The sequence below is a fragment of the Rhamphochromis longiceps genome, linkage group LG15 (genome assembly GCF_057381845.1).
Source record: "Rhamphochromis longiceps isolate RC_006_pf linkage group LG15, R_longiceps_female_GT1.1, whole genome shotgun sequence".
Classification (NCBI taxonomy): Eukaryota; Metazoa; Chordata; class Actinopteri; order Cichliformes; family Cichlidae; genus Rhamphochromis; species Rhamphochromis longiceps.
In genome coordinates, this window is record NC_140571.1 from 4,653,377 (window position 1) to 4,679,756 (window position 26,380).

Below are 26,380 nucleotides of genomic sequence, written 5' to 3' on the forward strand. Positions count from 1 at the left end.
TGCTCGGTTAAACGTGCACCAGACTGAGTTCAATTTAATGTGTTTGTTTTGCTGCCAGACGGACGCTGGACCCTTCATTAAAACTCCATCACGCTAGCTCTCAGCGGCACTCTCCAAATCCTGCTCTCATCAGTCAGACATCCTCTCGCTGCCTCACTCTGTCAAACACACATACACACACAGCTGGAAGCAATAGCATTTGCTAGCTAGCTAGGCAGACGCATTTAAATAGACCTTTTGGTTTTTATTATCGAATTCACTCCAGCTTTGCTCGGTGAGCTCTCTGCTAGGTGAATACGGGACTGCAGAGAGCCGCCGCGGCTTGAAAACCTGATGAAATGCGGGGCTTATTGACGTTTCCAACGGCTGTGAGGCTAGCCAGCGGAGCTAGCTGTAGCGGGACAGAGCAGAAGCCAGCCGGCCGTTGACAAGCACAGTGCACACTGCACAGTGGCCATAAAAGTCAACCAACAAACCCGAGATTTTATTTCTTGCATTTACTCTAATGGGTGCTTTTTGGTTTATTGCACTACATATTTGGAGCTTAATGCCCTGCGAGATTTGTATGATAATGTAAATTTAACATGCAGAACTGGTGCATTCTCAGTCTGTTTGCTGCTAGTGTGGTAGCTGCAGCTTGCCATGCATGCATCCATCCCAGCTTTGCAAGGTGTCATTGATTCACCGTTACGCCAACTAGAAAACAGTGTTTTTCGTGTGCCCGTAATGCCGGTGTTTAATCAATCAGCACAACGGTGTTAAAGTATCATAAAAATAGTTGCATGGGTGATCAAATGTCATAATTTGTGTGTGAAATCATTCACGGTGTGCTCTTTGGATTTTAAACAATCTATTTTTGATAGGGGAAGATGTAATCAGCAGCTTTCCTTGAAACCAGAGCAAATGACAGCCGAAACTCAGCAGGTTCTTCATTTTCATTTCCAAAACCAGTTTTATCCGTTACACCCCGGAGGCAGAGTGATATTTGTTCAGGAATAACATGTGCCTGTGTGTGTGGAAGGTGGAAGGGGGTGAGGTGTGTGTGTGTGTGTGTGTGTGTGTGTGGGGGGGGGGGGGCTGTGTAGACTTGTTTGCACCGTATAAAGTATTATTTTCCCCCTAACATTAACTTAAGAATGAGTGTAGAAACAAACTTGTTGCATCAGCTGTTCCCCCTGCTCTCACCAACTTGCTCTGCAGCGCTTATTTGTATACTGCATCCGTTTTCTTTTTGGGGGGGAAATTGCTGCACAGGTGTCTACAAGATAGCTGTGGTCAGGCAGCAAAGAGTGCGTCAGTCCCCGTTATTGTGAAACCCTCAGAAGGTCGCCTCCCACTCCCTCCTTCCAGGCGACGTCCTCTGCAGCCTGTGAAACATCGCCTCCATTATGTAAAGAAAAACAAATTCTGCTCTGGCTTATTGACACTGCCACATAAACGTTTGACTGGCGATTACGGAGGCAAACATTACCCTCTCTCGCACAATAACAATCCCTTACCTGAGGCTTAAACCCGGACTGCGAAGCATTTTGATGAATAGAGGTGGACTAAGAAGCTTAAGAGTTTGGCTGCATCGTCACAGCTTGCGGGATAAACCTTGTTATATTTGCAAATTCTTCACTTGATCTAAATTGTTAACCATCATTGTTAGTTTTACCGATTAGAACAAAAGTGACTCCAGTTTGCCAGCTTCTGTTATCACTGGTACTCTTTAACGTTTATCAGCCTTGATAGTAAAGCTGGTGTTATTTTCACCTTGTCCATATGTCCTGCAGGCAGCTACTGTAGCAGGAACTACAGACTGAAGTACTCAGACCAAGTTTTGAGTACTTTGCATGTGCTATGCTGGTTTCCTGAAAGCTGTAGCCCAGTTGATGGTATCCCAACCATTCAAGATAAACATAACTTTATGGGTTTATAGTTGAGCAAACATGCCAAGTTTGAAGGAGGATCCCATGGCATGTTGCCACTTTTTTTTTTTCATTTTATTTCTGCCAAGGTTATATAATTGCTTCAGTTTGTTCTTTCTCTGTTTAATAACAGTGTTATTAACAAAGTGTTACATTTTACCGTTTACCTTTGGAGTTTCATCCTGAAATTCTTTGGAAATTGAGAGACATTGTCTTGATGATCTCAAGAAAATACCACAATCTGGATCCAGGAACTTTATTTATGCATGTGGAGGGAATCTTCAGCCCAGACGGATGTAGGAAGTCTTGCACTGCTATGCATTTGTAGCTCCTATATGAAGGTTTTTAAATATTGGGATGTGGTTTTAAATCTCACTGTAGATGCTTCTGCTGATTTGGTGAGGACAGACTTCCCAGTCCAGCAATTTTAATTGAAGTTCAGGTGTATCTCGAGTACATTGAAGGGACACTTTTATGGCTGTGAGATAATTTGTAACTAAGCATATTATTATGTATATGTTCAGTGCAGAGGAGATTTAGCTCTATTTAAAATGTAAAACTGGGCAGATTGAGGGTGTATACTGGTATATTATATGCAAGCGTTAAGCCAATAAGAAGTTAGTTTAGAATGAAAAAGCTGAACTACATTTTAAGTCTTGGATGTAAAGACAGTGTATGAAAGAAAAAGGATGAAACTAAAACAGCATTTCAAAGCCTGGCATTGTTTTGTTGTGGATGTGAACTTGATTAGGCCATGAAATGTGTGTAAGACAGACATTACTCAGCATCAACTTTCGGGGTGTTTGTATCTCTGTGGAAAGCTTGAGATTGGCTGTAGGGTTTGGTCCAACTGGAGAAAAATCTCTTTTTCTCTGTCTGTTTTCTCACAGCGTTATTCTTGCCAGCATGATATCGATTTGCTCGAAGGTTGGAGGTTTATTCTAGCGGGACTGGATTTGGAATCCATCCAGTGGCAGTTTACTGTATATCTTGATTGCCTGTTTGTTTGTTAGTTTTTTTCTAAGACTAGCACACTTTCTCTCCATGGTTTCTGTTAGACTTGGGAGGGCCTGGTCTAGAGTCACTGACCTTTCTCCACCTCTGTCAGTTTGTTTTAACAGTTCTATGATTTGTAGAATCGTTATTTTCTCTTTTGTGCTCCTGCAAAGAGATCTTTGAAAGTGGAAGTCCTGAAAGCCAGATGGACTAACAGACCAACAGACGGGTAATGTGGGCACAGCGACTGATAGGACCAGTGTTGTTGTAATATGTTGAAAATATGCTGCATCGCAGAGCTCAACATGTCTGAACTTTGTTTTCCCTGGCAAGGGAGTAAGTGGAGGGAATCGGGATGCGTTCATCTCTGTGTGTGGTTGTATCTCAGCTCCTGACCTTCCTATTGTATAGCAGGGTTTTAGAACTCAGCCAAATAAGTCCACATTCAGGGTTTTGTTATTTATGAAATTCTCTCCCCTTCTAACTGTATGTCCTTTTTTGTCTCTGCAGGCCGAGATATGAACTCCCGCTGAAATTATTGATGCTGAACTGGTGAGTTTTGGGGCTGCCAGTGATCGCTGCAGCAACACAAATTTATTTTTCTTGCGTTGTGTTTCTTAGTTTGTTGTTACATTCTGCCCAACAGCGCCGCTGGCTTACAAGCCCCTGCGGCAAATATTAAAACGACACAGCGTCCAGAATTTAGTTGAACATAAAGTTTGGGAAAACAGAGCTTGCAATAAATCAATCAATGTAATGTATGTGTCAGTGTTTGATCTAACACATTTCTGCGTGTCTGCGTGCACTAATATCTACCTGGATCTTATTTTCCCGCCACTCTTTCTTTGAGGCCTCATTAGCGAATACAGACACTTTCTTTCCCGCATTAAATATTACAAACACGTTGTGCCGAGACAGACATCTTATTGGATTTGTGCTGAGTGATGAAAGCATGAAGTCTAAATTTTAATTGTATCTTTCATGAAAGGCTGATATTCGCTGATCCACTGCACACATCACTCATTGATAAGTAGGTTGCGTGACTGAAGCTGTTGCTTTGTGTTCCCCCGTGCCAAGTTTGACACTTTAATGAAGCTCAAATGTGATTGCTGCCTATGTGTTCATGATATATTTTGTATTAATGATGTGTAGCATCAAAGCTGTCTGTTAGCTTTGCCTGGTTCATTTTCATATGTCTCCTTTTATCGAGCAGAGAGGTGTGTATTATCTCTAAATTATTCTGTTGGCAAGAACCATATGACTAACTTGATAGTGACTAGGAAAAGTAATTCTTAAAACATATCTAAGCATTACTTTGGAAACATGTTTTATGATTACCACATATTATAGTTTGTGATAAAGGTTTGATTATTGAACAGTAAGCTGGTCTCCGCTGCAAACTGCTGGTATTTCTGAAATACACAAAAGGTGTCTTTTGGCAGTCTGTCCCAAAAGAGGATGGATATCGCTCCTAACTTGACATATTCTATGGAATACAGTCGTGAAGGTTTTTCAGGAATCTATGCCGTCCTGTGAAAGATTAAGTACACCCTTCTACAGGAATTAAGAGGGTAAATGGTAGCCAGGTGGTGCCAGTCAAATATGATTAATGGATCAGCTGCAAGTGTGAGAATCTCTATAAAAGCAGAAATTTTGGTAGTTTGTCGGTTTTGAGCATTCATGTCTATGTTAACGCAATGACACAATCTTCATATGAGTGAACATCCCAGCAAACTCACCCCAGGGTCAGACCACTCAATTCTCTGAGAAACTGCAAAACCCCAAGAACCACAGCTCAGACTCTACAGGCCTGTTAGCATGTTAAATGTTGAAGGTCATGACAGTACAGTTGGAAACACGAGACTTCAACAATATGGCTTTTTTGAAGGGTTGCTGGAAGAAAGCCTCTTCTTTCTTATATGGCAGCACAGATTAGGGGTGTAGAGTTGCAATCTGGACAACCACAAGACGTCTTGAACTATGTCTTTTGGACAAAGTGGAGATTTTGGCCATTATGATTCCACGATTATTGGTGAAAACCAAATGCAGTATATCAGCGCAGACACTTCATACCAACTGTCAAGCATGGTGATGGAGGGGCGTGATTTTTTGCTTGTTTTGCAGATACAGTACATGGACATTTGGAGTCATTGAGTTGACCATGAGCTTCTCTGTATACCAAAGTATTCTACATCTGACTTGGCTGAAATTGGGTCATGTAGCAGGACAATGATCACAAACACAGCAGTAAATCTCTAACTGAATGACCGAAAAATAAAAAAATCAGGGTGTTGCAGTGACCTAGTGAAAGTCTAGACCTCAAACCAATTGAAATGTTCTGCATAAGCAGATGCTCACAAACTTTGATGAACTAAAACAACTTTGTAAACACAAGCGGGCCAAAATTCCTCTGCAACAATGTGAGAGTCTGTCTGTGAAGGTTCTCAGTCATCCAGGTCATCGTAGTCAAAGGAGCTTGCAAAGAAAAGCGTCTGGACTTCTTTAAGTTGCTTGAAGACGTTTCACCTCTCATCCGAGAAGCTTCTTCAGTTCTAAGGTCAAATGGTGGAGAGTCCCAGATATAAACCTAGTGGGAGTGACCCCCCACAGAGGGACAAAAGGACCCCCTGATGATCCTCTAATCGCCTGAGCCAAGGTGGGAAACTGGGCGTGGGTCCCAATCAGCCAGAGTTTCGGGTGTGTGTGTGAGAGTCTAATAAAGTCAAACGAAAACTTATTAGAGTTGTTGTTATAAAGGTGCTTCTACAAGCTATTGAATCACTTTGTTTTCAAAGAGTTCTGTGAAGACTTTTTCATGTGTATGTTAAGAAAACAGGGCATGAAGTGACATCTACAAGTTCAATCTTGTGATTTACATACCTGGATAATTATGCACTTGTTGAAACAAGTGTTATAAATATCAGTTACAACTTTATACTTGCCTTCCAAATAATGTTTATAGATGACTTACAGAGTCTTTATTACCTGCTTAAAAAGTATGATAAACATTAGTTGTAACCTTACTGTAACCTTTCAGAAAATGTTAATAGATGCTTTGCAGATCAATTTTTAGCTCACACTATTCGTTTACCATTTCTTAAAATGGTTATTATAAAGTACTGTCAAGAATTTACTAATAAAACCCCATCCTATTGGGTTAAGCTTCTACTTTAAATCCACCTGTACCAGTGTGTATGGCTTTTCACAGTAATAGATCGTGGGTAAATAAAAAAAAAAATAAAAATTGGTGGTCATTGAAATAGACTGCCATATATGTGGCGCTTTTCTAATCATACTGCCCACTCAAAGTGCTATTTGCTACTATGTGTCACATTTAATCATACATTCATACAATATTGTATTTGTCACAGTTTTAATACTTGATTTACGTCTCATCCATAGCCAGTTTGCCTAACAAGCATGTCTTTGAACTAAGGAAGGCAAAGTAAACCCAGCAGAAATCTACACAGATGCAGGGAAAACATCCCAAGGTGGGATTCAAACCAGGAACATTTTTGGTGTGAGGCAACACGCTAAACATCCTAAGCTTACACTTCAGTAACTACATGTGACAGGAAAGAAGGGAACACCCAATCCTTTGTAGACAATGAGGAATAAAACAGCATTCAATAATCATAGTTTACATTATCAGTTTTGCCATCATGCCTCACCTTATTTTAGCGTGTGTACCATCCTGCTGGTGCAGGCTAAAAACGTTTAATTACCAGTGTTAATGGTTATCAATATTGGATACAAATTCTTTTTACCAACATGATTTTTTTTAAACTGTCATCATGTTATGGAGCATTCCTGTAAAAAATCAACACCTCTTTGTGTTGAAGGATAAAATAATAAGTTCAGTGCTTGTTCAAACGGAGAACATAAGATCCTTCCTTCTCACACGTAAGAGAAGCGGTGTCAGCGGCAGCAGAGTCAACACACCTAAATTCCCACTGCAAATATTTACACGGATCCAGCACTCTGCAACTTTGTCCTACCCTGATGCATTTTAAGACCTTGGCATTCATTGAAAATATGGATGTGACAGGCACCTGAGGCAGCACCCGGAGAGAGACGATATTACTTTTGGAGGAGCTTCATCTTTTAATGTAATCAAGTAGCATAAAGAAAATGAGTCCTCATAAATGGCCATACCAAAATAGTTACAGAGAAATGTAAACGTGGCAAAGTACCTTCTTTTGGATATCCAAAGAAGCTGTAACACTGCTTTTGTGCAAATGTGGCGTCTTTCAGTTGTGCACTTGCTTAGAAAGCTTTCTAAGAAACGACATGAAAGACTCTGTCCTCGGCCCGTGACAAGGATAAAAGAGTCAGAAAAACCTCAGCATCCGCCCCCCTCCCGCCCGCTCTCTGCTCTGATAAAACCACTCAGCTCCACTCCCACAGTCTCATCTTCACGTAACACGATAGCTGATCAAAAAGTGGCCTCAACCCTCACTAATCCAGATGTTGTGGATTATAGAGCTATGTGGGAGTACTATTAGCTGCCTAAACAAAGAGAGAGATCAATGATGAGAACGCGTGTCTTCACTACAAGGGTAAGTGTGGCTCGAGGGTGAATATAATGACGGGGGTATTCTCTGCAGATTCTAAGCCAGCAGCAGAGGGAAGGAGATGGGTGGTGGTGCGAGTGGGGGTGGTGGTAGTGTCGGCAGCGAGTGAAAGCAGAGCAGATAGAGAGCGAGCGAGACTCTTACTCTCACACCAACAGATGGAAGCTACAGTCATCAAGTCAATATTTACTCTTTCTTAATAAAAAATTGGCAGCATCGGCCTCGCTGATTCAGTAGCGGGCAGCAGGAGTATCTGAGCTTGTGCAAAAGAGGATTTGAGGAGTAAAAACAACACTTCAGTGATAATAACTGTGGCTCGGCTCCACGCGTCGGTCTAAAAATACGTTGGGACGAACCCTTCCCTCTCTTTTGTTAAACGCACACACGCTTGCAATGTGCGCATTCACTTTACCCATGGCTCAATCCACTGTGGGGATACATGTGAACGCAATTTGCACTTCCAATTAAACTGTCGACCTTCGCTCCAGAATGCAAAACGTGATTCTGTACCGTCCTCTCCTGGATAGCTATTATTAACCATCCCAGGCCCGTAATAGAGAGCCCGCGGCTTCACAACGCACCGACGAGGATCATTGCAGTCAGCAAAATTATCACATTTATCAACACTGTCAGTACTTGAAGTGGAAAATTAGCAGATATTTTACAGACTTATCGATCAAGCTTTTAATGGTTTATCTGTTTGCGTTACAAATGGGGCAAATGCAGGGAGGTCTTAAGTGTCTTCTTTAGGTGTTTGTTGAAAATAAAGTGGAGCATTAGTGTGTTTTTGGGAGGATACCAGTCATTCACATGAAGACAGAGCACTGTGAGAGAATAAGTTAAGATTCTGAAAACTGCAGAGTACATAGGGCGAGGGTTAGCCTAAAGCATCCCGCCCAGCCTCTAACACAGTTTCAACGCATGACTTGCTGGCCTGATCAGATGACTTGATAAACAGCAGGAATGTTGCTTCTTCCTCTCTCTACAACACTGCCCTTGTGGTAGTGTGTGTGTGTGTGTGTGTGTGTGTGTGTGTGTGTGTGTGTGTGTGTGTGTGTGTGTGTGTGTGTGTGTGTGTGTGTGTGTGTGTGTTTAATTTACATTATATAGCAGTGATATAAAGATATTCAGGTTGGATTACGGATTATGTTTTTTGCTGAGTTTCCTGTAATGTCCTGTGGCATTATCATAACATGACTTTGTGTGTGTGTGTGTGCCAGAGGGGTCTCTTTAGGCAGCCCACTACTCTACAAGATAGCAATTATGTAACACTTCAGAGATTAGCTTATCATTTACCCTGCTCAGCTCAGTGGAAATGCAGAACACAGTACATGGCACAATTGTCTTTACTTCTTATATATATATATAAGCAGGAATTCCTGCTTATATATATGTAGATATAGTAGTTAATATGGGCCTAATTTATGTCTTTCTTTCTTTGTTTTTTTTTTGGTTTGAAAGACAAAGCGGATTTTAATGGCATTTTTTTGGAGGCTTTCTTTGGAGTTTGTAACTCATAAACTGAAAAGTACAAGCAGCGAAACAAACAGATTTTAGGTGGAGTATAAACACTGGGTTTAATAGGCGAATAGTTCCCTTCACATGGCTTTCCAAGCACTGCCAGAAATTTGTCAAAGAGCCTCGTGCATTTTTCATCAGCCACTTCTTGGATGTCATTTAAACAAACCTCTGTCCTTAGCCATCTAAAGGATTTATGTGCTATCATAACAAACTGTAGAAGCAATGTGAAGTTTAGAAAAGTGTCACGAAGCACATGGTAAGAGGACAGATGTAAATTTTCCAGTGAAAAATGCTCAGACATTTTCCTTAGGTGACGCAATTATAGCACACGACATAGACTAGGAAATTCTATATGCTGTATATATTTACTAGATAGGAAATTGTAAATTATATATCACACATTGCGTTCACATGCATATACAGTACATATATCTACAATTGTTCCTAGCACTTGCTGAATTATAAAGACGTTTCCATTTGCGGAAGACAATCTCTAGAGCTTCAACAAGCTTTGTCTCTGTGTCCTAGTAGTGCCTTCTAAGGTTCACTTGTTGCATGTTTTTGCATTATACATTCATGTTCTTTTAAAAGCAATGACAAATCAAGAGAGTACTGTGCCAATTTCTCGAGTCACCTCTCATTTCCTTATGTTTTGCTTCCAAGGAGCCAGAGTTTCTGTTAATTTCTTTAAAGGGGTCTTGAGCAATTGTTTCCCAAAGTTTAGTTTTAGGACATCGGCCGCTCATTTACTCATCTTCAGTCCAGTCCTTGTACCTGACCATTTTTAGAGGAATATTTTGTTTAAGATACTTAGCACTAGGGCTGGGCTATATCATACCGTTCACGGTAATACCGGTGTAATTTTGGGCAATGATAGGAAAATGAAATATCGCGATAGAATATGGGTAAAAAGCGCATGCGCAGTGCCTATGTTTACATACGCACATGGCGGCGACGCAGAAGGAGAAGAGCGAAAGTGGATCGTTAAATGAAACCGATGAACCAGAATTGGTTTGTAGAAATGCTGCAACTTCAGTGGTGTGGAACTGGTTTAGCTTTTGTCCGTCAGATACACAACAAAGCACTATTTTTGGTAGAGCGTGATAGCGGGCCGTCGTTATTACCGTGTTGTTTGGAAAATACGGCACACTTAAAATCAATCCTTTGATTTTTCTGAAAGTCGACAGAGCCCCTTATAATCCCGTGTGCCTTATGTATGAATTCTGGTTGTGTTTACTGACCTGGAAATGATTTTATGTGCACGGCGCTCGAAAATCTGTCAAATGTTTTAGTACGACTTTGCTAAGCTACGAAGCTGCACCGCTTGATGGATTGTCGGAGCATTAAAGCTATCGTAGGCAGGCGCCTCGCGGAGTGATACGTACTGTGGTTCAACATAATGTTACCGTATTGTGTGTGTGTATAACCTCTTTTTAAGTTTTGTGGATATTATACATGGTTATGCTGAGGATATGTCGGCCAATTTCCACTGGAAATGCCTTTTGGTTAAACTGTCAGCGAGGAATTTGCACTGTTACATTTTTATATAACTTTAATGCACACAAAAAAACAGCTGCTTGTTTAAGTGAAAATACACTGATGGGGTTTTTTGCACTAATAAAGTTGTGGAGTTGTAAAGTATTTTGTCTAGTGTCAATTATATCGTCAGTTATATCGTTATCGCAAATTTTCAAATGTATATCGTGATAAATATTTTTGGTCATATCACCCTGCTCTACTTAGCACTCCCTGTAGCATAACAAACTGTTAAGCATAAAAAAAGTCACCTAACTCAAGGGGCGAACCAGTATTTTGTCTACATGTAAAAGTCATCTTGGCAAAGAACCTAAACTTTAGATGGCTGTATGTAGAGCTGGGCGATAGAACGATAACGATATGTATCGCGATATAACTTTTACTCGATAGAGAAATTAAGCTATCGCGATAGACCTCGCCGCTCTTGTCCTCTAAAAAAAAAAAATTTAAAAAAAAAAAAAAAAAAGGTCAGCCAATCCAAACTAAGTAGCGCAGAGCCGAACCAATCACAGCCGCAGCGTCACGTCGCGTGACTTGTTACGTACAGCACAAGTGCCAAGCCGCACGTGTGTTTGTTTGGGAAGCAGCCAGCGCATAATGGAGGAAATGAGTGTGCCGACTAGAAAAATCAACCGAGCGTGACCGAAGAGAAAACAGATGATGGTTCCAATGCCGGAGAGATTGTCGAACGGAAGAGCCATAGAAGTTCCGTAGTGTGAAGGTATTTCGGCTATTTCAAGTCTGACAAAAAACAGAGTAGCGTGCACTGTAAATTGTGCCGAAAGCAAGTCACACTGTGCGCCACGTTATTGTTTCGGTGAAATGAATTTCTACAATACTGTTAATTCTACTCTCTGCAGTGTTTAAATGCTTACATATACACACAGTTACTGTCCCTCCACACATACGACTCGGTTCTGCTTCTATGCCCCAGCTTTGTTTACTTTTTCCCACCGAGGCTTCTAGACCTCTGATTGGCCAACATTTCTGCACGGTTAGGAATCTAGCTCCACCTGCTGCTTTGGCATGTTCATAGCAGCGTTTTCCTTCATTTCTGCCTTTATGTGTGGACGGGATTATTTTTTAAAACGAAAACGGAAAATCTCCGTTTTCAAAAATACCCGTGTACGTGTGGACGTAGCCTCAGTCTCTGACTGGAAGCGCTAATTCGTCATTCGGCTTTTGTCAGACTAAAGTAACTGTTAAAACTGTTTGAAAAGCTCAGCTATACAACAAGGAGAGATTGAGAATTTCCTTTTAGTTCTCAGTTTATTTGATATTGACAAAAGTTAGTCAGTTTTGTCTATTCTTCTGTAAAACAAACTAAGATTTATTTTTAGAATTAATATTTTGTTTCTAAGTGGAACTGACAATTTAGTCTGTTTCGTTTGTTCTATTTTGAAACTTAAACGCTTTAGCGGCTGCCTTTTGTGTAGTTTGCAATATTTGCCTTTATTTATCTGAAAAAGTCTCATGTTCCTTAAGTACATCTACCCTGTTGAACTTATTATGGGAAATAAATATTTAAAAACAAGCTGCTGATTATTTCACATTTTACTTGTGAGCAACGGCACATTTAAATCTTACAAATATAGTTATTTGGCTTATATCGTGATAGATATCGTTATCGCCTGAAATGAAAAAAACATATCGTGATATGAAAAAATCTCATATCGCCCAGCTCTAGCTGTATGTCTCCAGCCAGGTATGAAACACGGTGGAGGCTCTCTCATGTTGGGCTGCATTTTCGTTAAAAGGATTTTGTTAAAGGCGAGGCTGACAGAGGCAGCCTCGCCTCTGTCAGTGCGCCCCAGGGTGGCTGTGGCTACAATGTAGCTTGCCATCACCAGTGTATGAATGTGTGCGTGAATGGGTGGATGACTGGATATGTAAAGCGCTTTGGGGTCCTTAGGGACTAGTAAAGCGCTATATAAATACAGGCCATTTACCATTTACCATTTACCAAAGTTAATGGAATTATAAATGCAGAGTAAAGACTGCTTAAAAACATTACAAGAAAGCTGCCTAAGAGAGTTTAGAGTCTTTCAAGCTTGTTGGAATAGTTTAAACTTGCGTATATTTTGCCTTATACATGAGGGGTGGCTCAATACTTGCATTGCACAGTATTATAAATAAATAAAACTGGAAAGAGGCTGAACATCAAACACAGAACACAATAGTTGTGCTTCACTGAGAGTGGCTCAGTAAGCACACACAAACTCCTTTTGTTTATGAAGCTCCTGTTATTATTTAGTAAACCTGCTAGAGTTTGAATTAACAGTGAGAAGAAAACTGTATGAGCGGTTTCACTGCAGCACTGAGAGTAATGATTACTTTCACCTTAGGCCTTCAATTAAAAGCCTCTTCCAGAAATGCACCTCATTATGCAAATGAACCGGTAATTTTATTTGTACTTTTTGGTTCAAGTCACTTTTCTGCAGAAGTCAAGATGACAATCTAAGGAGGTCAAACATCCTGTTAGATCAGTCTGTGGACATGTTGTTTATTATTACACACGGTTATACTTAGCTTCCCATCAATTTGCTCTCCTCAACAGCTTAAAGTATGAACAAACATTCAGATTACTCAAAATGCAGTCGCTGTGCTTAACTCTTTACTACCGTGTGATTTTTACAGCTAAAAGCTGATTAGATTTCATGCTGCACACAGTGTGAAATGTTTTCTGCTCAGCAACTGAGAGCATATTGGTTACCATGTTGAGGAGTTGGAGTTGCAGAGATCGGATATTAACCTAATAGCTTACTCTGGCTGCTCTGTTTGTTCTTTAATGAAAAATAATTTGGTGACGATTTTTGATGAATGTGTAGTCCATTTCATTTTCTGCGGCAAATTGAAATTTCTGCCTTCCTCACAGTCAAAGGCACCCAGCATTGTGTCGTTGAAGTGTTTTTAATGTGAACTAGAAGCAGCTGTCTGGTTGATATTAGGAGTAATATAATACAACCGTGCATCTGTGTTAGAGTGTACAGTAGACGGTCAGCCTAATATCAGTGAGGTCAAATTACAAACATTCATGTGGGATGACATGAATTCATCATCTCCTGTCAATCCTTTGTGTGTTAATAGAAAATATGAGTCCAGCACGGGGCTGGCAGACTCCACCACTAACAAGAAGAACAAATAAATGAAAGGTTAATACGTTTTGTAAAGTGCCAGGGACTTCTTGTCCTTGTCCGTCCTCACTGTTGCATAAGGCAAAAAATGTAAAATCATCTGTTACCATCTTGGCTCTGTGATTCAGCCAATGTAGTCTCGAAGCCAGTAAGATGCGCACGGCATCAAAAACAAATTGCTTTATGGTTAGAATTGTAAAAAAGTAAAAGTGGCAGCATCTTTGCTGAATTCAGCCATGTTTGACCTGAAAATGAGAACGGGACCAATACATGTGGCAGACTCAAATCATTAGCTTTTCACACACCATTAGCAGCACATGTTTCATATTGTTATGTTTGGCTTGACTTGAAGCATTAGATGGCGTCTCAAGCTGTGGAAGAGTGTCGGCTGTGAGTCACAGCAATGCTGGCTGAAAAAGCAAAGTGTAAGTGCATGTTTGGATAAAATGACTCTGGTCTGCCTTGCTTTAGGGTCATGGAAAAACAAGAACCTTTTCTTTCACGCAGGTGTTTGCTGCTTTTAGTGCCTACAGGTGAAAATGGGGTCAAAGTTTAAAAAAATGTTGAAATTATTTTTAAAGCTGTGAGCAAAAACATGATAATCACAACCTGCAACATCAGAGAGAACCACGTTCTCTTTCTTGTCGTTTTTGCCTCTCACCAATCTCTTCTAACAGTACAGCCTTTTTCAAATACCAGTTGCCAAACGTTATGTGTGAATTGCTGCTTTGTATGCATGTGTGTCTGCAGGAATACACAGACTTGTATTTGCAGAGGAGCAATAATCAGCTGCCACTCTAGAGACTCTCAGCTATGCTGATTTTAATGACCAAAGCATCCACCATATCTTAGCAACTAAGTCCAACTAAGTACGCAGCTTTGGTGAGAGCAGTGTAGCGGCACAACTTTGAAAATAAGAACAAAGGAACCACCCAGTCCTTTGCACCATTATGTTGAACAGATGAAAAAAGTAAAAAATTAAAAATTACATAGGTGGCACACCAAGACTGGATGTTTTTTTTATGTATTCAGGAGAGTCTTTGGATTAAAATTGCCTAAGCTTTGTTAATAAATGCATAAATATTTTTGTTTTTTTACTTCTGTAACCATTTTGTCTTTTTAAACTCCTTCAAAAACTCAATTTATATTGTTGAGATGATTTTATAGAATAACCTGGGCATAACCTCCACATTCACTTGTCTCTATCATGTGGCTCTACAGCTAATCAGCCAGTCCTCGGCTGCCTTCTTACACCTGCATGAGCATAACCTCTGCATGTGAAGGACATGCATTTTATGGTGAACAGAGATTTCTTTGAAAATGTCAAAAACACTCATGTGGAGAGACATTGTTTTCATTTTTGAATGATTTATTTTTATTTTTATAATGAACCTGTATTATATAACATTGGGCAGATGGATGACTGCAGTGTTATAGATTCCTGGTCTGAAACTTAATCCCTACAGTTTTTCATGTCATAGCAGCACAAATTATGCTGTGTAATAGCTATGAGCTATTAGCTGAGGTTGAATGGTTTCCTACCATTGGTCCATGCTAATAAAATCTACTAATTAGCCTGCACAATGGCGGAAGGGGAGAAGTGCTCTCCGTTTGTGTCTGATGTGCGCAGAGAGACCAAGACCTAATTTTTTCCTTGTTAAAGACAGTCGTCCATCATTCTCCAAGGCAAAGCGAGCGATATTCTCTGACTCACTAAGCAGAAAAATCCTCCCGCTCACCTTCTCTCTCTCTCTCTCTGCCAGGATTTTACTCTCTTTGGCTGCCTCTCACTCTTTGGCCCTCAGGGAGCTGGCTTCTGACAGCATCACACAGAAAAAATAAAATTGAAAAGTCAAAGTGTATGTGAAATGGTTTGGTGCCTGTGCAGCTTTGTCTTTGTCTGCTTGCCTTTCTCCCTTCCTCCATTGTTCTCTACCGCTCTCAGGATGCCGCCCTCTTTGTCTTTACCTCCTATTTCAATTTCACCCACGTTCTACTGTGAAGACAGTAAAGAGAGTGATGTTTCAGGTTATTTATTCCATTCATGCCTGCGTGGGTCTTTCTGATGGATTGTAGTACATGAATCTATTGGGAGAAAAAAAAAGGATGAAAAACAAAAAAACCTCATAAATAGTTGAGAGAGCTTCTAGCACCGCTCCTGGCATGACTCATTTTGTTTATACTGCAGTGTTAGCAGAAACCGAACGTAAGTTCCAATGAATGGTGATAGTATTGAGTTCAAGTCTTTATATTTTAACCGCTTCCACGCTACAATACTAGTCCGTGTCCCCGTTTTCGAAGGTTGCAGAGAGTGGACATTCATCGAAGAGGTCATCCGGCACTATCACTAAAGTGGATGCAGCATTTTGGTTGCTTCGAATTAAGTTGTGTTGGAGTTTTGAGATTTTAAAGCCGGTTAAACAACACCAGTTCTTACAGAGTCATTGTTATACAACTGTTGTTTACTCTCAATTTTCTTTTTAAATTATGCTAAGTAAGTAAAAAGGTCAATATTTGCTGATGTGTTTTGATGTGTGTGACTTGGTGTTGAATCGAAGAAGACGTGAGGTATCCAGAGAGATGCATTTCTTTCATTTTTCCTCATGTTTTCAGGTTTGTCACTAAATAATTGTAATTTGTACATTTTAGTCATATAAAAAATTAGGCTGGTGTTTATGCAGTTAATGAAAATGGTGCTGAATGGTATACTGCACAACTTTACTATCACTATTCCTTGCAGTATAGAAGTATGTTACTCAAAATATTTGTATTGAGTGATTGTGGATACAGTTTACGAACATATAGAAGTATTTTGGTTTGTTTTTTCCCTTTGTTTTTGTTGCTGTGGCAAGAAACAATCAGAAGAGCTCCACATGTCTGAATCGTTCAGAGGTTCATGATTTCGGATCTTGATTTTTAAATGTTCGTCTTTCATAAACGTTACTAATGTTGCTAATTAACCACAGTTAGTGAAACTGATTCTTAATAGGTACTGCATACATAAAGGTCCTACTTAAAAGTTGTTGTGGACTCCTTCAGCAGCTGCAGAGCATGTAAAAGGTGAAAAAAGCTATGTTCTGGGGTTTAGAGTCACCACCAAAGATAAGACACAAACATTATTACTTAATTTGAATACTTCCATTCGTACAACAGGTACTTCTTTGGGTAGAGTGTTACTTTCAACGGGTAGTTTTGTTTTGTCTGCTAGCAGCCGTGACATGCAGCGGTAACATTTAACTAGCCTGTGGCTATTCACTACCTGGACTTTCATAACAGTAACCCTTCAACCTACAATACAATACAAGAAGTAATAGACAAAGGAGTTCTTAAAAAAAAAAAAAAAACTTTATTGGATTTATAAAAACAGGCTAGTAAATATCCTGGCTTAAAAAAATAACTTTACTTCTTTGTTATAAACTTTATTGATGCATTTATGTTATTTGTGGTCAGTGCAGCTGTGTGGTCTTTTTTTTGTATGATTTGGATTGAATTTGATGAATGTTTATTGGTATCTTTTTGGGCTTCTGGATGTGTCCAGGTTATTGAAGACTCCTCCTGTTGGTGGAATTTTACTGTTGGAATTTTCCACTTTCACCCTAGGTTTGGATGAACACCATATTTGGAAGGCCCCAATTAGTGGAACACCAATAGAAAAGATTCGGTGTGTTGATAGATGAAGGCCTGCATACCAAAACATGCTCACCGTGCCATGAGAATAAAGCCATTGGAGTTTGTTGGTATTTTAGTTTATTTCACACTCTACATCTTGATAGTTATGAATACACCATCTAGATACTTTTAGTGTACTTCATGTAGCTAAATTTATGCACATCATAGAAAGTCTAAGTCCAGAGAAATGGGATTCTAGACACAACAAAAGTCTTAATGCCATGGTGACAAGTTTCTAGTCCTAGCAGACTCATGTCTGTAACATTAAGTCATGTTATTTTCAGAAACTGGAAACGGGGGATTTAGTAACTTCCAGGAGCCTCAACTGGAAACCTTACATTGACATAAAGACATAATCCCCATAAAACTGAAAAATGTAATTTTTATGCTTTGATTTGTTTGCAAAAAAAATTCTGTGAAATGCATAAATTTGTAAATGTAGGAGATATCAGCCAACTAGCTCCTGATGGCACCTTCCAAACTGCATTACAGACAGTAGACTGGTGTGAGCTATTATAATGAAATGGTGATGTATGAAAGGTGAAGTGTAACTTTAGTGTTAATGTTTGTCAAGCTTTCTATCCCCCAGTCTTCAGTCTGGTTTTCCTACTTTAGTCCTCTGAGAAAACAAACTATCCTGCATGACACAGCTGCACACAAACACGGGGGGAGGGATTTCTCGGAGTCCTCCTTTGGTCGTTTTGAGAGCTGATGTTATTTAATGTCCCTTCAGAGTCACTCTCAACATAGTTGCAATCGGGGGCCAAATGAGAATTATCATCTCAGTGCCCTGACAGGTGCTGCTCATGGCAGCAAAGCCGTCAACAGCGTGTCCCACAGAGAGCTGCGCGTCAGCCTTTGGGTTGGGTCGATTTCCTGAGGCGGGGACATATGTCGTTAGTACTTGAACTGTCATTCTCTTCACCTCCAGACCAGTTTATGTGAGGCATTTTGGTGTAAGCTTGTATGTGTAGATAATGACGTATTATTTTCAGATTAGGCTATTTCAGGTAACACGGATAATGTCATTTCCCCGGCCAGATCCCATCCTGTGATACCTGCGGGAGGGGTGTGCGGTTGGCAGTGTTGTTGTTTTAATCAGCACCCCTGTGTGCTTCCCCTGTAAAGCCGTCATTTGTTGAGTGATGGTCGGCACAGCTGTTACTGTTTGTACCATTTAAATCCTGTGACAGGCAGGGGAGAGATTAGCAGCTTCTTACCTGTTGCTTTAATCAAAGGAATGATTACCGCATGGCTGGATGTTACTTAGAATAGCACCTACTAAAAATATACTCGTGTGTGCATGTGTGTGTCCGCACAGATGCACAGAAAGAAGAGATGTAGCAAGAAACATCTATTTTTTTTGTTTGATATTGTGTATTCATGACTGAACTCTTTTAGCTGTGCTGCTGGTTGGAGTTTCCATGGTAGCACAATTGAGTTCCAGTTTGTTAGCTTTGTCTGCTAAAGTGTAAAATATCTGTGTCCACTTAGCAGCATCATCACTTATTTTCTTCTACTTATTATTATCCCTAGTAACAGCAGCAGTAGTATTTTACAGGTTTCCTATGTCGATTCATTCTTACGTCGATGGATAAAAGAGGCCTGGTGAAAAAGCAGGACCCAAGTATTGTTAACCTGTTCTCTTTATAGGGCTCTTACTAAATTACTTAGCAGAACATGAATATTGGTGTCTGTACATGTGTCATGGCTTTTTTGATACACAGTGTATCTGCTGATGCTCTACCCTGGCTGAAGAGGCCTGTGAACAGCTCTTGTCCAGTGAGTCCACTTGACATGTGGAATATTTGATCTACATAGGCCTCTCCCACAGTTGCAGCTTATCTACATGAAGAGGGGGAGAGAGGGATCGGAGGCAGATGACTCAAAATAGATGGTGCCAGATCAATACCAAGCTCTGTATTAACTTCATTACATGGGCCTGCTTTTTTGCAAGGCCCAACTGATGCTGGGATTTTTTTGGAGGTGATTTTTTTTGGTAGTAAAAATGTTGTATATATGTAGAGTGAGGTCAATAATTAGTTGCACAAAACACAATTTTTGCACTTGTACTTCCAAGTACTTGACTCAAGTGCAGCATTTCAGCTTTAATGTTGTTTTTTTTGGTCATTTTTTTTTTGTTTGTTTTTGTTTACAAACATTTTTAATTAACAAGTTAGGAATTAATCAGAAGTTGGATTGACGAGCAGTTTCGTGGCCAAGTCAAGCCTGTTCCCTCATTATTTCATGACAAATGATGCGGGCATAATATCTGAAGTTATAGTTTTTTACTATAATGTTAAAAACAGGGTGCTGAGAGACTTCAGTGCAAACCAAACAAGCAAACCTATGGGAGAAGTCACAAAAACATTAGGTGTGGTGCAAAAAGAATGAACGCACCGAGCAGCTCAGCAGCACCAAAAGACCTGAAAAACCACAGAAGACAACTCGAGTGTGTGACGACAGTTTCATTGTTGAGAGAAACAACTTTACAACATCTAACCAAGTCAACACTTTCAAGGATGTAGGCGTATCCCTGTCAAAGTCTACAATCAAGAGATACCTTTATGTAAATACAAAGCATGTACAATGTAAATACAGCAGGTTCATAAGGTTCAAACCACTGGTTATACTTGAAAACAGGAAGGTCGGATTATACGGCACGGTTTGGACAGATGAAACCAAGATTAACTGGCATGGATATGTATAACTGCCAGTGGCATTAAGTCACTAGTGTTTATTGATGATGTGAAGCACCAGGATGGATTGTACTACACTTGCTACACTCTCTCCTCAGATTCAGCCAAATGCTGCAAAATTAATCAGACAGCGCTTCACAGATAGATAGATAATGACCCAAAGCATACTGCTCAAGAGTTTAAATAAATAAAATATTCTTCAGTGGCCATGCCAGTCACCTCGTCTTGGCTCAGCATCTTTTCAGTTATTGTATGCAAACTGAAAGCAGACAAGCAGCAACTGAGGGTGGCTGCCGTAAAGCCTCATAATCTTAAAGGAGGAAATGCAGCATTTTGACATGTCTACTGGTTCTAGACTTCAGGCAGTCATTGACTGCAAAGGACCTGTATCCAAATATAAAAACAGTCCATATATTGACATTGTGTTAGTTTCTCTAATTAATTTGGACAACAACTGCAGTATGTTTAAAGCTGGAACTCACGAGAGGAACCTGTCACAAAATATATTTCTTATTGGGCTTTCAAAAATCTCCACATTAACAAGCAATCATAATCCCAGATGGAAATACAACCTTAAGAGCAGCAACTTTCCCTCACTTTACTTGTTGAAATCTAGCTTCTGCTGTCTACACTTATCTGGCAAAGTTTATCTTGCAAAGTGATTGTATAAAGAAACCATTACTGGCCTGTTCCTGTTCTAGCAATGTGATGGTGATGTGAGAGACACAAGCAGAATCACGGTCACTCCTAAGTACAGGAAATGAGGAGGAATTTTTCTTGTCTTCAGGCCTGAGGTACCAGATGCCTTGCCAAAAGGGGGATTATCTTCTCCTTTCCATCTATAGTTTGGTTCTTGTTTCACTCATCCGCGTTGCCTCTCTGTCTGCACCTTTTGACCCAATCTGTGTTTTACATTTACGTTTTAAGCTTTTAGCAGAGTCTGTTTTATTTTCACTGACATACCTGCCTCTCAGAAGCTGCTGCAGAGCAGATGTGGAGGTGGTGCCGTTTGTCTAATTTGCCAGCTCATTTCCACCAATCTCTCTGACAGAGGCAGCCTTTCTTACGGGAAGCGCCTTCCATTAAAAGTTTATTTAGCAGAAGCCAGAGGAATGATTAAAATTCTGCACTTGCCAAATAGGATGAGGAACATTACTGGGGAGCTGGTGATTACACCCCAGTGTGTGCGTTGTGTATGTGTGAACAGGAACATGCTCGTGTACATCTTTTTTTTTTTTTTTTGTCTTTTGTCAGTGTCTTTCCTAAAGGCATCACAATCATCTGTAATATGACTATAAGTGTATGAGAGGAAGCTGAATAATGAAGTTAGCACGTATCTGCAAATTGGACTAAATTTCTTTTCTCTCCCCCTCCCGTTTGCTTTTCCCCCTCTCTTTCTAGAGTGGTCCACTGCTATCTTCCAGTGTTTCCCCTCCCCTCAGTTTTCTGTCTCCCTGTCTGTCACCTGGTAAGTACTCTCAGATTCACCTCCCACATATACAATACAGAGGCTTTCAGTGTTTTTCATTCCTTTATGTAATCATCAGCTCCCTTGCTAGCTTGAACTACAAATTGGTTTAACCTTTGCAAAACAGAGCATCATTTCTGTAAAGAATGTACATATTTATGGCACATGACAGCATGGTAGGTATACAGTATACATACTTATGTTGAGTACAGTTAGTAGTCATTTGTCTTTTCAATTCAGCAAAGTGTGTTAGACAGTGCAGGATTAGCCTAACAGACAAGACTTAATGTTGTGAGTTAACTGAGCCAGAAATCTGTGTGAATAATGACTCAGTCAATGAAACGTGAGGAAATTATGTGCCGGAATAGGGAAAAACATCAAGTTATTAAGTGATATTTCACACAGTTCTGCTAAAAAGTTTAACAGATTTTAAAGTGTCACAGATCAAAGAGACATACACTTGGTAATTTTGTATTTGGCGTGTACACCAAAGAAAAAACAACACAGTGCAGCAGCAAACTGAAACAATCTTTCAAAAGTGGATAAAAACACCAACATTTGCTTTTTTTGTCTTTGTCTAGGCATTATTGTGAGAAATCCAACTTTCGAAATTTTCAGTTTACCATCATTTCCATCCAGGAAAACATAATTTCAACCACTGGATACATTTCAGAGGTTTTACTCTCTTTTTAATCCTTTTGACAAGAAGTGAGTGAAATTTATAACTTAAAAACTTCTTCAGAGCTTCTTTGTTTCAAGTAAAACTCGGACTCGGATGTTTAACATTCATCCTGTGATCATTTATAGTTGTTTGATGAATTTCATTTAGCTCCTTTACCGTTAGCTCATCTCTCTCACGCTGTCAGATCCTGTCATCAATATTTTTCACAGGCTAACACAGTGAGACAGTAATTTACTGTTACCATACACCAGCAGTCACTTTAGAATCACCAGTTAACCTGACAAACGTGTCTTTGGACAAGTTTAGACCGAGAACCTTTTTGCTCCATTGACTAACTGCTATTTATTGTATTGGCCAACCCGTATAAATAATCTAACAATACTATTTTTTGCTCTCACCTAACACCCCAAGCACATCTAACACTGCACCCACAGACACTTTTTTTTGTTTTGTTTTGTTTTGCACAAATGAAAACTCACTGAATGCATCAGGGGGTATCTGGAGTTCAGTATCTTGCCTAAGAACATTTCAGCTCAGGGTTGAACCACTGACCATTACTTGTACTACCATGCCCCAGACCCACTTAAAAAAAGAAACTCCAGAGTTACAATGTTGACTTCCACATAGTTTAAAAATTATACATCTTTGACTAACATAAAAAAGGACAAGTTTAGTTTATCTGAATTATTATTATTTTTGCCTTTGTTGATGGGTATATTGAAAATGGCTCCACATTTTCAGATAATTTTTAAAAATTAATTATAAAACAGAGTATTTTTTTGCAAATACCAATTTTACTCAATTATACTATTTGTGTCCATTTGAACAATTTCCCTGCAAGGTGAAGTTACCAGCTGTGCTAACAAAATATCAACTGGTTAATTGTTATACCTTCTGTTGCTTGAGTGGGTGCTGCACTGTGGCTGCTCAATGCCCCTAAAACTTAGGGTGAAATCTTATCCTTACAGCTTTAAATCATTATAAGTGCATAGATTAGAGTGTATTACATCGATATATGTTTAATTACGGTGAAAACATAATTACAGTCTTTTAAATAAAGATAATGACGGTGTTAGTACCCACCCAGACAACGCAGTCATCAAGTTTGCAGATGATACCACCGTGGTGGGGCTCATCTCTGGGGGAGATGAGACAGTGTACAGAGCTGAAGTTCAGAGGCTGTCAGATTGGTGTGTAAATAACAACCTGGATCTCAATACCACCAAGACAAAAGAACGGGTAGTTGACTTCAGAAGGAGGAAGTCCGAGCTGCTGCCTGTCAGCATCAATGGCGAGTGTGTGGAGAGTAGGGGTGGGGGAAAAAATCGATACTGTGTAGTATCGTGATATTTTGTTTGCTAATAATGTATCGATACAGGGACAGCACAAATCGATATTTTGGTACAAAAAAAGTTTTTGTGGACTGGAACTCTGACTTCAGAGCATGTTGATCAGCTCCTTTTTCTGAGCAAGAATCCTGACATTCCTTCACTGTCCAAATGTGTTTAACTTGTTTTTTGGCAGCAATAAACATGACAGTTTACTTCTTTTAATTTAAGACATGTTTTATTTTAATTAAGTTTAAAACTTTTTTATTTAATGTAAAATTATATTTTGTTTTAATTTACTTTCAAATTCTTCAGTTGCTGCATAGTTATCATAAATTGCATAGTTCAGAATAGCTATAATTGTACCAGATGGTTGCATTCAGTTAAGTTGGACTAGACTGTAATACAAACCGTTCAGTTTGTCAACAATAAAACTGACTGAATTGACAGAAAGACTGAGTGTGAGACTTTGATATTAGATAAAATGAATATTGATAAAGTTTACCTTTATGTACAGAATCTGAATATCGCAAAATATTTTTAAAAATTGCAATAATATCGTATCGCGCGTTAAGTATCGTGATAATATCGTATCGTGGGATATATGGTGATTCCCACCTCTATTGGAGAGGGTCTCCAGTTTCAAGTTTCTGGGTGTGCACATAGACACAGACCTCCAATGGAGCTCTAACACCTCTGCGGTTTTAAAGAAGGCCCAACAGCGTCTCCTCAGAAAAATGGACCTGAAGAAGGAGCTGCTGACCGTCTTCTACCGCTGCTCCATTGAAAGTGTGCTGACATATTGCATCGGTGTGTGGTTCTCCAGCTGCACCACAGCACACAGAAGAGCTCTCCAGAGGGTCATCAATATGGCCCAAAAAATCATTGGACATCCTCTTTCCTCCCTGAAGGACCTGTACAGCACTCGCTGTCTCAAGAGGGCACGCAGCATCCTACGGGACTGTACACACCCGGGACACCGGGTGTTTAAGCTGCTGCTGTTTGGCAGGAGGTTCAGCCTGCTGAGGTCCCGAACAAATAGACTCAAGGACAGCTTTTACAACAGGGCAACAGCCCTGATCGATGCAAATAGCTGACCTGACTGGATACCTACCTGGACTTTTTGGGGGGGAGGTAACAACGGTAAAAACAGTAACAATAATAATATTTATATTTATAAGGTGCAATAACAATTAATGTGCAATAATAACAGTGTGCAATACAAATACACTTATTCTTCTTTTTTATTACTAAGTTATTATACTGTGTTGTGTTGTTTGTGTTGCGTTGTAATGTGTCGTATCGGGTCGTGTTGTGTTATATGTAGTGCCGACAGTTTTCCAATTTCATTGTACTATTGTACTATGTATGACTGTGCAATGATAATAAAGAGTTATCTTATCTTATCTTAATTAAAAATATGTCTTCAGTTGGGGTGGCAGAATAAACTAAGCTTTGTTATGCACTGATGGTGCAAGTATAGGACAAGCAAGGAGTAATTTTCTTTCACCCACTGAGGCAGGTGTTGCAACATTTTTTTTTCTGTTGTAATAATCAGTAAAAATCCAATTTGCATTCACCACCTGTTGAATCTGAATGTGGGAAGTGACTGGTATAAATACCAGCACTCACTTATAAGAATTTTTCAAGAAAAACACTCAGTGAACAGGCTGGTAATGTTTAGAAGAAGCTCCAGTGTATTTCTGCAGAAAATGAAAATACATTTTATTATTAGTTTTTATTGTAATATAAAGCGGGTAGTTCAGGGAGAGCTTTTTCAATGTACCCAAGAAAGCGTCGACAGGACAAGTTGCCTTCAATTTGTAATTCCCAGTTATCTCCGATCACCAGTTAAAGGGCTTGTTTACTAGAATCGAGGGACTCTGTGGATCTGTTTTTTATGACTGTGCTTATGTGTGTGGCTGGGGCTTTTAATGATAGGGGTAGATGGTCTGTGTTTAGAGATGTGTGTTCTCTGGTATTGCCTCAGGGGCTGGAAGGGTTGGGTGGGCTAGTGAGTCCCCATGTCTCTAAAAATACCCTTTGGGATCCCATTCAGAGGCTGAAATGCGCCTATTTGTGTGTGCGTCTGCATGACGCTGCTGCAGCCAGGCAAGCTAGAGGCTATTACTGGCCAGCAGGGTTGCTAGGGAGACCAGTCGTGTCAGAGAGGAGCAACATCTGTGGGCTGTTTGTTTGTCGAGACAGGTTTTCCTTTTTCTGTCTCACGTCTTTCTCTCTCTTTTTCTCCCCCTGTCAGTCAGTGCCAGGGAAAGACTAATGCTGCATGTTTTCAAGGTTCATGCAGAAGTCTCAGTCTCTCATCATTAGAGCTTTCACACATTTGTAAACATCATTCTTGCATATTGAGCTGATTTAGAAGCTGGGCTTTCTTGGGAAATAGTTTAGCTGTCTCTGCTCAATCATGCTCACAGTAGGCCCTTGGGCTGTCAGTCAGGAGGGACTTGGGGGGGCTTTTTTTCACTGAGTTCACGCCAGTGGAAAGGTCAAATTCTGGGGAAGCATTTAACCCCTGCCCCTTCGTGCTGCCTCTCTCCTCAGCTCCCCTCTCTATATGGACATGTTCTATTTCCACTGCTCCTTTCTCCTGGCTGCCTCCTCGGCAGCTCAGCGGGGCACAAATTCTCTTTTAATAGGTACATATTTGGGCAATAGGAGAAGTCCCATATTTGTGAGCAACCCACTCCCCCCCTCCCCCCCCTCTCTATCCAGTTCTTGCCGTCTCAAGTCTTCAAAGCTTCTCTTCGTTGCACATGTTCTCTCTTGGTTATCCTTAATTTTTCTGTCCTGTAAGATGGAGCAGAGTAAGGGCAGTGGGTGGAGGGTGTGCATCTTTGGCAAA

The 26,380-nt window shown here is 40.0% G+C and overlaps 1 protein-coding gene across 4 annotated transcripts in view; it reads left to right on the plus strand.

Moving 5' to 3' along the window:
• The window catches only part of plcb4b (phospholipase C, beta 4b), a 76,173-nt gene that overhangs the window by 327 nt on the left and 49,466 nt on the right, over positions 1-26,380 (plus strand). For 2 of the 4 annotated variants that reach the window (XM_085381772.1, XM_085381769.1), the window contains exons 2-3: positions 3,417-3,458; positions 21,441-21,507. The gene's annotated coding sequence lies outside the window, so the exon portion shown is untranslated. Of the gene's footprint in view, positions 1-3,416; positions 3,459-21,440; positions 21,508-22,088; positions 22,183-26,380 lie in introns of all 4 variants that reach the window. The other 2 variants (XM_085381770.1, XM_085381771.1) reach the window with 2 other exon arrangements.